This window comes from Hemitrygon akajei, chromosome 12 (assembly GCF_048418815.1).
Source record: "Hemitrygon akajei chromosome 12, sHemAka1.3, whole genome shotgun sequence".
NCBI classification, from domain to species: Eukaryota; Metazoa; Chordata; class Chondrichthyes; order Myliobatiformes; family Dasyatidae; genus Hemitrygon; species Hemitrygon akajei.
In genome coordinates, this window is record NC_133135.1 from 42,868,246 (window position 1) to 42,880,808 (window position 12,563).

A 12,563-nucleotide genomic window follows, 5' to 3' on the forward strand; every position below is an offset into this window, starting at 1 on the left:
CATGGTCTATGTCTGTACCAGGAAGGGTGACGAGGTCCTGCAAAGTGACTTCAGGGAATGAGGTGCTCAGTTAAAGGATAGAACCTCCAGGGGGGTGAACTGTTATTCTGCCTGATCCATAGACTTGCACCTGGACCACAGTCCTCCATACCTCACCCATCCATGTACTTATCCAATTTCTCTTAAATGTTAAAATCAAACCCACATCCAGCACTTCTGCTGGCAGCCTGTTCCACAGCTGCACCACCATCTAAGTGAAGAAATTCCCCCTCTGGTTCCAATTAATTATTTCATTTTTCACCCTTAACATATGACCTCCTGTTCTAGTCTCACCAACCTCAGCGGAAAAAGCCTGTTTGCATTTACTTTATATATCCCTAAATCCTTGTATATCTCCTCTCATTCTCCTCGCTCCAGGGTCTAAAACAAAATGGGAAAAACTGGAAGTACCCAGTAGCAAGTCCATATCTCGTTAAAATTAGCAATACAGGTGGATCAGAAGCACTTGGCAAGACATGTTGAAGTAGTAGAAAGCCTTGGTTGGGCACCAGTTAGAGTAGTGTGTGCAGTTCAGGTTACCACACTGTAGGAAGGAGGTGGTGGCTTTGGAAAGAGTGCAGGAGGGGTCATAAGAGTGAATGAAAGTGCATTAGCTACATAGAGTGGTTGGACAAACAAGCATTGCTTTCTCTAGAGCAAGGAAGGAGAAAGTTTAAAGGAGACATTGTAAGGCAAGTTTTAGCTTTATCCAGAGAATTATCTGCCTGGAATGCACAGCCAAAGGAGGTGGTAGAGGCTGATATTATAGGAAACTAGACAAAAGTAAACAGGCAGCAAATAGAGGGATATGGAGCAGGTGCAGGGAGATTGTATTAATCAGTTTGTCATCATGGTTGGTACAGACTTGATGGGTCAAAGAACTTGTTCCTGTGCTTGCTTGTTCTGTATTAGTTCGGGGCACCATTTGTGGAGAGAATAACAGAATTAACATTTGCAGACAATGACTTTCTATCAATAGCTCTGACAAAGAGGATCACTGATCTAAAATGATCACCCTTCTCTCTGCACAGAGGCAGACTGACTTATTGAGTTTTCTGCTCTGTTCAGTCCTCAGTTACAAAGGAATCATTTCTGGTTACATGGTAACAGGAGATTGTGCTTCAGTCATTGTCATTGTTATATCACAGTAAATCAGTTTAAGGCCAAGGAGAACTTTGGATGCCACTTCTGTGATGGATACAGGAATAGGTGCTTTAAAGCGAGCTTAACTCTATCCACCTGTTATAGCTCCACATCTTCTAATAAACTTGGCAGCCAAAGCTTATCCACAAATGTAACATTATTAAACTGTTCCTTAGAGGAAAGAGCACAATTACAAGATTGTTCATTTCTGCTGAGGAACAATATTGGAGTTCTAAATAAGCTTACTCAATAGAAAACTTTGTTACTACCATTGATGGTGTGCTCAACCACATCTCCTCCACTTCCCCAACATCTGCACTCACCCCATCTTCCCACTGCCTTAACAGTGATAGAGTTCCCCTTGCTCTTACCTACCACCCCATGTCCCCGCATCCAACACATCATCATCTGCAACTTTCGCCATCTCCAAAGGGATCCTGCCACCAAACACTTTACCTCTACCATTTCTGCTTTTCACGAAGATTGCTCCTTCCATGATTCCCTAGTCTATTCATCCCTTCCTACTAATCTCCCTTCCCGCACTTATCCCTGCAAGCAGCCAATGTGCCACACCTGCCCATTCACCTCCTCCAACACCTCCATTCAGAGTCCCAAAAAGTCCTTCAAGGTGAGGAAACACTTCGCCTGCAAATCTACACGTACACAAGCTGGAGGAACTCAGCAGGTTGGGTGGCATCTGTGGAAACAAGGAGTCAACGTTTTGGGCCAAGACCCTTCATCGGGACTGAAGAAGGAGGGGGCAGGGGCCCCATAAAGAAGGTGGGGGGAGGGTGGGAAGGAGAAGGCTGGTAGGTGCCAGGTGAAAAACCAATCAATTTGACCACAGCATTTGCAGTGTACTTTGTGTTTAGTGTTCGTCTGTGAACCTGCTGGGGTCATCTATTGCAGCCATTCTCAACGGGGGCCCCTTTAGGGCCGCTGGCCCATTTGAAAGGGGCCACCAACTGAAAGCTGTGAGAAGGGGAGCCCCAAATGTTTATGGGGGCCCTGAAGATGATTGCAGAGGCACTGAAGGATGATGACCTTACCGTTTATGTGAAACATCTCAAGCAGATCACAAGGATATGCAAAAAAGATTTAATGACCTGTTAAACCTCGGTATCCCGGATTGGATTTTGAATCCATTTGAAGTACAACCCACCCAAGTTGAGGCAGAAATTCAAGCGAGTTTGATTGATCTTCAGAGTGATTTAACTGCACGTCGTAGTTCAGTCGGTTTCAAAAAGACTTTTGGATCAAGAGTGATTTGCCGATAAATTTATAACACTGTGGGAAAAAGCCCAAAGACTTTTTAATGCCTTTCCTTCAACATATTTGGTTGAGAGTGGATTCTGCAAGGTAGTTTCCTTGACAAAAACCAGGAACGGAATTGATATCGCAACAAGAGGTGACCTCTGACTGTCATTGTCTAATTTGGAGCCCAATATCATGAAACTTGCAGAAATGCACCAAGCTCAAGGATCGCATTAGGCCTGATAGATGTTTAATTTCATACAGTCTTTTTTTTAAGTTTTGTCCAATATGTCAGAATGTTCAAGTTTTTTTGGTGTTCAAAAATAAATGATTTTCTGTCTATTTGTTCGTGTTGTATCCCTGTTTGAAAGGGGGTCCCTGGAACATGAGAAGAACTCCTAAGGGGGCCGTGGTCAAAAACGGTTGAGAATTATTTGTCTATTATGTCCGGTGCTCCCACAGTGGCCTCTTCTACGTTGCTGAGACCCATTGTAAATTGGGGCACTGCTTCGTAGAGCAACTCTGTTTCATTCGCCAAAGGCAAAATTTCCCAGTGGTGAAATATCTTAATTCCAATTCCCATTCCCCTTTCGACACATCAGACCAAGGCTTCTTCATGCCATGATGAGGCCAGACTCGGGGTGGAAGAGTATCACCTTATATTCTGCCTGGATAGCCTCCACTCTGGCCTCTTACCTCTTTTCACCTGCCTATCACCTCCTTCTGGGCTCTTCCTGCTTCCCTTTTTCCTATGGTTCACTGTCCTCTCCTACCAGATTCCTTCCACTCCGGCCCTTTACTTTTCCTACCCACGTGGCTACACCTATCACCTTCTAGCTATCCTCCTTTCTCTAAATCCTCCCCCACCATCTTTTTATTCTGGCGTCATCCCCCATCCATTTCAGTCCTGAAGAAGGGTATCAACCTGAAATGTTGACTATTCATTTCTATGAATGCTGTCTGATCTGCTGAGTTCCTCCAAGATTTTATGTGTGTTGCTTTGGATTTCCAGCACCAGCAGAACTTCTCATGTTTATTAATGACTACTTTTGTACTTCCTCAGAAATTCAATAAGCATCTTGAGTATGACCTAATCGTTACATCTACCTGACAAGTTCCTTCTTAGGTTCAATTTGCATGGTACTTAGTAATTTTAATTATAGATTGCTATGGGATCACATTCCCAGAACTAGTGTTACACTGTAACTTCCTGGTTTCTTGTTCTCTTTTTCAAAATAATGGCATTCAATCTGCAATTTAACAATCTATGGCAATAATTCCAAAAATAATTATCTTGGGAAGTTTATGGGTACACATTCCTTTGTTTCCTCGGCCAGCATCTTTAAAACTTTGAAGTGGAAATCATCTAGCCTTGTGGCTCCAAATGAAACACTGAGATAATCAATACAACATAATTGATTTCATTTAGAAAACTACAGCTAAAAGAGCCTATCAATGCTTGGGAGGTGGATCACCAATGAAGAAAAGACCACTAGAAATATTCAGCAGTTTGGCACCATTTGTAGAGAGTGAAGCAGAGCTCTGATGCTAGGTCCTTGAACCATAATGTTTAGCTGCTTTTTCTTTTATTTATGCCTTCCGACCTGCTTTTAATTTCCAGCATCGGATAGGGGTTTTGTCATTCCTCCACTCAGGTTTAATTCACTAATTTCAGCCAAGCATGAAAAAGCAAAACCAGGTCTTATGAGGATTACACATCCAGTTCTTCTGCCTCTCCAATTTTCATTCCTGGCTTTGTCTACTGAGGTGCAACAATACTTCACAAGTATTTCAACAATCATAAAGCACTTGGCAATACTATGAAAGGGTTGATAAATGCAGTATATGAATTAAAACCTTCACTGCTTTGAAATACTGGGAACTCCTTCATAATAGTAATGTCTAAATACACCCAGAAAAAATGACTGTAGGTGATGAGGAGAAACATTTAACTATGATTTTTTTGTAAAGCTAAAGCTTTTTTTATAAAGGTTTGAGATACAAAGAAGTTTGGCAAATGAGTCTCGTTAGCTCATCTAGAAGGAAAACTCTGATCTCAAACTTTCACTAGCATCCAACTACATACCCTCATAGGGAAGTCTGAGGAAAGATCCAGAGCTGGAATCCCTAAGGCAGTTGTATGTTGAGCTCAATGCTGAACGGCAACTTTGGTGATGCCGCTGGTCTCTGTATTGGTCTGTATTGGTCTCTGCCGTTCCTTTGGATTCATCAGCTGCATATAGAGGCAAACCTGCTGCATGGGCAACAACTTTGTCTCCTTTCATACTGCCTTGGCTTGTGCATCACAGACAACTAGGATGCAATATCCATGGTCGACATCGGCCATTGGGAGGCTTCATAGGGGTACAGAGGAGATGAAGTCAGCCCCAATGGAATATTGTGTCTAGTTCTAGTAATCACTCTCTGGGAAGATCATTAAGATTTGCAATCCAAGATATTTACTTGAATAGTTTCAAAATGAAGCATTTATTATTATGTGGATGGGCAAATGCATCTGCGGATTTTCTCTTAGACCAGGAGCCTTATAAGAAAAGAAGCAGGATTTGAAACTGGTGAATAACTTAGAAAGACTAGATTAAAGAGAAAGGCATAGGTTTAAGGTAAAGAAACAAAGCTAATCAAAAGGAGATTGTTTTGGAGTATAGGTTATGGTATAGAATGATCTGATAAGGTGATTGAAAAAGAGCATGACAATTTATTGCAAGCTGCTCTCTGCAGATCTATGTGATTCACCAAATTTCCAGGACATCACTGACTTCAGGTATGAATGGGGAGGGGAAGTGAATGGGATTGACTGGGTTGCTTTCCAAAAGGAAGCTCTTACATGCCAATTGTCTACTCTATGATTCAATGCAACAGCAGAGATCAGAAGCACAATTTGAAACAGCAGGAAACCATCGCTAGGAGCCAAACAAACACATCCCAACACTCACGTAAACACTTGGGGTGACTAAGAGCCTGAGGAAAAAAACAATTGAACTTTCCTTTCTTGGCCAGAAGAAGTGACCCTATTCCTGCTACTTCCAACAAGTAAATATATGTGTTTACAAGTAGATGATGAACGTAACATTAATGTAAGGAAGAACAAGCCAGTGATTGGGTACAAATGCAAAATGAAAAAAAGAGTTGAACTATACCACTGAGGAAAAATTCAAAAGCGCAAAGAATGCAGGACTAAAGGTGTTGTATTTAAATGTGCAAAGCACTTGGAATAAGGTGGATGAAATTGAGGCACTATTAGAGATTGGTCCATATGACGTTGTGGGCATCACTGAGTAATGGCTGAAAGAAGGCCATAGTTGGGAGCTTAACATTAAAGGATATACTTTGTATTGAAAGGACCGGCAAAAAGGCATAAGTGGTGGTGTGGCTCTGTTGTTAAGAGATGGAATTACATCTTTAGAAAAAGATGACATAAGGTCAGAAAATGTTGGATCTTTGTGGGTGGAGTTAAGAAACTGAAAGGTAAAAAAAATTATGAAAATCGTATATATGCCTCCAAATACTAGCCAAGATGTGAGGTTGAGATTGCAAAGGAAGGTGGAAAAGGCATGTCATAAGGGTAATGACACCACTGCAATGGAGGACTTCAACATGCAAGGGGATTGGGAAAATCAGGTTGGTGTCGTATCGCAAGAGAGGGAATTTGTTGAATACCTATGGGATGGGTTTTTAGATCAGCTTGTGCTTGAGCCTACCTGGGGAGGCTATCTTAGATTGGGTGTTGTGTCATAATCCAGATCTTACTAGGGAGCTTAATGTAAAGAAATGGAATTTGATAAGGGGAAACACAAGTCACATGTATCAGTATCACAATGGAATAAAGGGAATTACAGAGGCATGAGAAAGGAGGATTGTCCAGGTGGATTGGTGAAGGATATTGGTGGGCATGAAGGCAGAGCAGAGAGGGCTGAAGTTTCTGGGAATAGTTTGCAAGGCACAAGATAGATATGTCCCACAGAAGAAGTTCTCAAATGGCAAGGGTTGACAACTGTGACTGACAATGGAAATTAAGGGCTGCATAAAAGGCAAGGAAAGGGCATATAATGTAGCAAAAGTGAGTGGGAATTTGGATGACTGGGAAGTTTTTAAAATCCAACATAAGGCAACTTAAAAGATGAAATATGAGGGCAAACTAGCCAATAATATAAATCAGGATACCAAAAGTTTTTTCAGTTATATAAGGAGTAAAAGGGAGGTGAGAGTTGACATTGGACCACTGGAAAATGATGCTGGTGAGGTAGTGATGGAGGACAAAGAAATGGAAAATGAATGTAATGGGTACATAATATACCTGTCTTCACTGTGGAAGACACAAGCAGTGTGCCAGAGGTCCGTGAGTGTCAGGGAGCAGGAGTTAGCTGTTACAAAGGAAAAGGTGCCAGGCAAACTCAAAGGTCTTAAGGTGGATAAGTCACCTAGACCAGATGGACCACATCCCGGAGTTGTGAGACAGGTGGCTGAAGAGATAACGGATGCATTGGTCATGATTTGTCAAGAATCACTTGATTATGGCAGGACTGGAAAATTGCAAATGTCACTCCACTCCTTAAGAAGGAGGAAGGCAAAAGAAAGGAAATTATAAGCCAGTTATCCTAACCTCAGAGGTTGGGAAAGTGTTGGAGTCTATTATTAAGGAGAGGTTTCGGGGAACTTGAAGACTAATGATAAAATAAGTTGAAGTCAGCACGATTTCTGTAAAGGGAAGTCATGACTTTTAGAGTTCTTAGAGGAAGTAACAAGGAGGGTGGACAAAGGAGAGGCAGTGGATGTCACTTACTTTGTTTTTAGAGGGCATTTGATAAAGTGCCACACATGAGGTTGCTTAATAAGATAAAATCCTATAGTGTTACTGGCATGGATAGAGGAATGGCTGACAGGCAGGAGGCAGCAAGTGGAAATAAAAGGGCCTTTTCTGGTTGGCTGCCAGGGACTAATGGTGTTCCTCAGGGGTCAGTATTGAGATCACTACTTTTCACAATGTTTGTCAATGATTTGGATAACGGAATTGGTGGCTTTGTGGCAGAGTTTGCGGATGATACAAAGATAGGTAGAGGGGTAGGTTGAGCTGAGGAAGCAATGCGATTGCAGCAGGACTTAGACAAATTGGAAGAATGGGCAAAAAAATGGCAGATGGAATACAGTGTTGGGAAATGTTTGATAATGCATTTTGCTAAAAGGAACAATAGTGCAAACTATTATCTAAATGGGGAGAAGGTTCAAACATCAGCAGTGCAGAGGGATTTAGGAGTCCTCGTGCAAGGCTCCCAGAAGGTTAATTTACAGGTTGAATCTGTGGTAAAGAAGGCAAGTGCAATGTTGGCATTTATTTCAAGGGGAATAGAATATAAAAGCAAAAAGATAATGCTGAGGCTTTATAAGACACTAGTCAGGCCGCACTTGGAGTATTGGGATTTGAGATTTTTGGGATCCATATCTCAGAAAAGGTAGTGTCTTTGAAGAGAGTCCAGAGGAGGTTCACGAGGATGATCCCAGGAATGAAATGGTTAACATATGAGGAGCGTTTAGCAGCTTTGAGCCTGTACTCACTTGAAGTTAGAAGAATGCATGGAGATTTCATTGAAACCTACCGAATGTTGAAAGGACTAGATAGGGTAGATGTGGAGAGAATGTTTCCTCTGGTGGGGATATACAGAACTAAAGGATACTACCTCAAAATTGAGAGGCGACCTTTTAGAACAGAGGTAAGGTGGAAGGCCAGAGAGTAGAGAATCTGTGGAATGCTGTGTGACAGACTGCAGTAGAGACCAAGTCAGTGGGTATGTTAAAGGAGGTCAGGGCATCAAAGGATATAGTGAGAAGGTAGGTGCATGGGGGTGAGTGGGATCCAGGATCTGCCATGATGGAAAGACAGAGCAGACTAGATGGGCTGAATGGTCTAATTCTGCTCCTATGTCATATGGTCTTACAGAATTGTTTGCAAATTGCAATCTGCTGTTGGCCCTGGGTTGGGCTGACAGGAAATGAGGAATGTTTTCCTTGCTCAGGTTAATATCAGACATGATGAGGTCATCAGAGAACAATTATCACACTTAAGCACCAATGCCATTTCTTAGCATTACCTTCTCACCAACATGGAAATCATAGCCTGTGGGAGTGGGCAAAACACATGGTAAATTTAAATTATCCCTATACACAACCCCTCCTTCAAACCAATCTCAAAAATAAAATCATGTTTCTTTATCTCAATGTTTTGAAAATATTCTTAACAGAGACTGTATGGTCATGCACAAATAAATAAAGGATTAGTTTTGGGTGTAGTTGACCCAAGCAATTTTCTCGTAACCTCTTCCTTAATCTAAAGAGCACTTGCAATTCTATTTAATAGTACTGGTTTTACCAGCTCTTTTGTTGCCAGTGACGGCATAGGTTACCGGGGTGATAAGGATGACTCACTGGAAAACTTATTTTTGCTTTGTCATATGCTTTATTAATTTATTTACATAGTTAGCACGTTGAAATTAGGAAATGAATTTTCAATCACGTGAAAGGAAAGCGTGGAGCCTGGAACCAGTACTGTCCTATCACACTGCAACAATGGGCTACATCTGCCCTCTGCGTCGATGCAGCCAGCAGCCCACTGGGTCTCCCAGACAGCCACAGGGAGCAAGCCTATAAAGGAGGATGAGTCGGCACAAGACACCCTCAATAACTGACAACCAATATAAAGCCAAAGATTCTGAGATAGTGTCACATGACAGATTCCTTCCGGTGGACAATGATATTCGGATAGAATCACATGGTTACAAAATATCTTAGGAGTCTTGGCATTGGAGGAGCTGAACACTGCGATTAGCAGCCATGAGATAGCACAGCCTCATGCCTTTCCAATCATCACGGGGCACTTGAACCAGGCCAGCCTGAAGAAGTCTCTGAACAACACGTCACCTGTGGAACCAGAGGATCCAACTCACCCTACGACTGTTACCCGACCGTTCCGCCTCACACCTGCACTTCGGCAAATCTGATCACTTGACTGGATTTCTACTCCCAGCATACAGACAGCTCAAATTCAAGTTTACAGTTATCTGACTATACAGCCAAAGAAAATAATGTTCCTCCGGACCATGGTGCACCCACAGAACAATATCACACACAGCACATAAACCAAAATATTATACGATGAATAAGTTAATAAAATATAATAGTAAAGGCCAGCAGAGGTAAACAGGAAACAGTACAGTAAACAGCTCGCAGCCCTAGTGGTGGGACCTCGTGTTCAGTAGCCTGTCTGACAGTCCTAGTCTGATGCTTCTGTACCTCTTTCCTGACAGAAGTGGATCAAAGGGATTGATGGATGGGTGGTAGGGTTCCTCAATGATGCTTTAGGCCCTTCATCTACAATGTTCCCAGTAAATAGGAGAGGGCGTGACCCTCATGATCCTCGCAGCAGATTTCACTGTCCCCTGTAGGGTCTTGTGGTCTGACGCCTTTCAGCCTCTGTACCGCACAATGATGTAGCCAGACAGGATCGTCTCAATGATGCTCCTGAGGAAGGCTGTTAGAATGGGGACACAGCACAAACTCATCAGAGAGTGTAATCACTGCAGTGCCTTCTTGACTAGTGAGGAGATATTGTGGGTCCAGATTACATATCATCCATTATATGCACACCAAAAACCTTCGTGCCCTTCACTCTCTCTACGGCAGAGCCATTGATGTGTAATGGAGAGTGGTCAACCTATACCTTCATGAAGTCCACAATCACCTCATTTGTCTAGGCAAAATTGAGACTCAGGTTTTGTTCTTACCTATGAGAAGGCTTTTTAGAGCTGTTTGTCAATGAGCCTTCTAGGGAATCAGCTATACTGGACTGGGTGTTATAGCTTATAACTTATACTTATACAGCTATATAGGGTGTTATGTAATGAACCAGAGGTGATTAGGAAGCTTCAGATAAAAGAACCCAGTGATCACAATATGACTGAGTTCAACTTGATATTTGACAGGGAGAAAGTAAAGTCTGACGTAGCAGTATTTCAGTGAAGTAGGGGAAATTCAGTGGTAGGAGAGAGGAGTTGGCCAAAGTAAATCGGAAGGAGCTGCTGACAGCGATGTCAGCAGTTCTGGGAAAAATGAGGAAAGTGCAGGACATATATATTCCAAAAATGAAGAAATACTCAAATGCTAAAATAGTACAACCATAGCTGACAAAGGAAGTCAAAGCTATTGTAAAAGCAAAAGAAAGGGCATATAACAAAGCAAAAATTAGTGGTAAGGTAGATTGGGAAAATTTAAAGACCTACAGAGAGCAACTAAAAAAATCATTAGAAGGGAAAAGATGAAATATGAAAACAAGTTAGCAAATAATATCAAACTGGATAGTAAAAGTTCTTTCAAGTATGTTAAAATAAAAGATCAATTTGAGTAGATATAAGACCACTAGAAATGAGGTAGGAGAAATAGTAATGTGGGACAAGGAGATGGCTGATGAACTAGATTAGTATTTTGCCTCAGTCTTCACTGTGGAAGACACTAGCAGTATGCCTGATGTTGTAGTGTGCGAGGGAAGAGAAGTGGGTGCAGTTACTATTACAAGGGAGAAGGTGCTCAAAAAGCTGAAAGACCTAAATGTACATAAGTCACCCAGACCAGATGAACTGCACTCTAGGGTTCTGAAAGAGGCAGCGTTAGAAATTATGGTGGCATTAGAAATGATCTTTCAAAAATCATTGGACACCACATGGTGCCAGAGGACTGGGAAATTGCAAATATTACTCCACTCTTTAAGAAAGGAGGAAGGCAGCAGAAAGGGAATTATAGACCAGTTAGCCTGACCTCAGTGGTTGGGAAGATGTTAGAGTCAATTCTTAAGGATGAGGTGATGGAGTACTTGGTGACATAGGACAAGATAGTACAAAGTCAGCATGGTTTCATTCAGGGAAAATCCTGCCTGACGAACCTGTTGGAATTCTTTGAGGCATTTACAAGTAGGATAGATAAAGGGGGTGCAGTGGATGTTGTATATTTGGACTTTCAGAAGTCCTTTGACAAGGTGCCACACATGAGGCTGCTTACCGTAAAGAGCCCATGGTATTACAGGAAAGTTACTAATATGGTTAGAGCATTGGCTGAATGAAATACAATGTTGGAAAATGCATGGTCATCCTCTTTAGTAGTAGAAAGAAATGTGCTGACTATTTTCTAAACAGGGAGAAAATCCAAGTCTGAGATGCAAAGGGACTTGGGAGTCCTTGTGCAGAACATCCTAAAGGTTAACTTGCAGGTTGAGTCAGTGGTGAGGAAGGCAAATGCCATGTTGGCATTCATTTCAAGAGGACTAGAATACAAAAGCAAAGATGTAATGCTGAGACTTTACAAGGCACTGGTGAGGCCTCACCTTGAGTATTGTGAACAGTTTTGGGCCCCTCATCTTAGAAAAGATGTGCTGGCATTGGAGAGGGTCCAGAGGAGGTTCACGAGGATGATTCCAGGAATGAAAGGGTTATTATACGAGGAACATTTGATGGCTCTGGGTCTGTACTCACTGGAATTCAGAAGGTTGAGGGGGATCTCATTGAATGTTTTGAATGTTGAAAGGCCTAGAAAGAGTAGATGTGGAAAGGATGTTTTCCACGGTGGGAGAGTCTAGGACAAGAGGGCACTGCCTCAGGATAGCGGGACGCCCTTTCAAAACAGAGATGCGGAGAATTTTTTTTATCCCAATGGTGGTGAATTTGTGGAATTTGTTGTCACATACAGCTGTGGAGGCCAGGGCGTTGGGTCTATTTAAGGCAGAGATTGATAGGTTCTTGATTGAACATGGCATCAAAGGTTACGGGGAGAAGGGCAGAAACTGAGAAAAAGGATCAGCCATGATTGGAATGGTGGTGTAGTCTCAATGTGCCAGATGGCCTAATTCTGCTCCTATATCTTTTGGTCTACTGGTCTATTTGACAAGACTCCCTTCCTCCTCTCTGTACGGTGACTCATCAAGGTTCAACCACTGTGGCATCATCAGCAAACTATACAGTTTAAGCTAAATCTGACAGTGCAGTTGTGAGTCAGCATTAGAAACAGCAGCGGACTGAGCACACAACCCTGGGGGCCACCAGTGCTCAGTGTGATGGAGCTTGAGACGTTGC